Source organism: Mytilus edulis, chromosome 2 (genome assembly GCF_963676685.1).
Source record: "Mytilus edulis chromosome 2, xbMytEdul2.2, whole genome shotgun sequence".
Lineage (NCBI taxonomy): Eukaryota > Metazoa > Mollusca > Bivalvia > Mytilida > Mytilidae > Mytilus > Mytilus edulis.
This window is the reverse complement of record NC_092345.1, coordinates 24,513,585-24,514,104: the sequence shown is the minus strand read 5'-3', so window position 1 is coordinate 24,514,104 and position 520 is coordinate 24,513,585.

The following is a 520-nucleotide window of genomic DNA, read 5'->3' as shown; positions in this document are numbered from 1 at the left end:
ATATATTACCTATTCCTTGAACAGTTGAACGCCAACACATATATTTCAATAGATGTATATATAATAACAATATGTCTTTTTATATCCATTTAGATGTTTTATAAGTATTAAACTGTTAAAAATGATAAGTGAACGTGAAAAAATCGCAACATATTATCACTTTTTGAACAACTGAACAAAATGAAAGAAAAAATTATATCACGAGATTTCAAGAAATGCCATCAAGTAATATGGGAAGATATGTGCAAATACAACTATAGAAAAATTAAAAATAAATAAAACATTCTAATGTAGCATTTGTGTAAAATTGAATTCCTGACAATATGCATATACATTGTACAATACGATATCATTAACTGTGTTATATTTCTGTTTTCAAATGTTATATATAGACATTATTTTGTTTACATGCACTTAAAAATATATGGTACAAATGTACAGATACTGCTTTTATAAGAACACCTGTATATAGATATTACCGCGTGTATTTGATATAAAAAAAAAGAATTTTTGATTGATA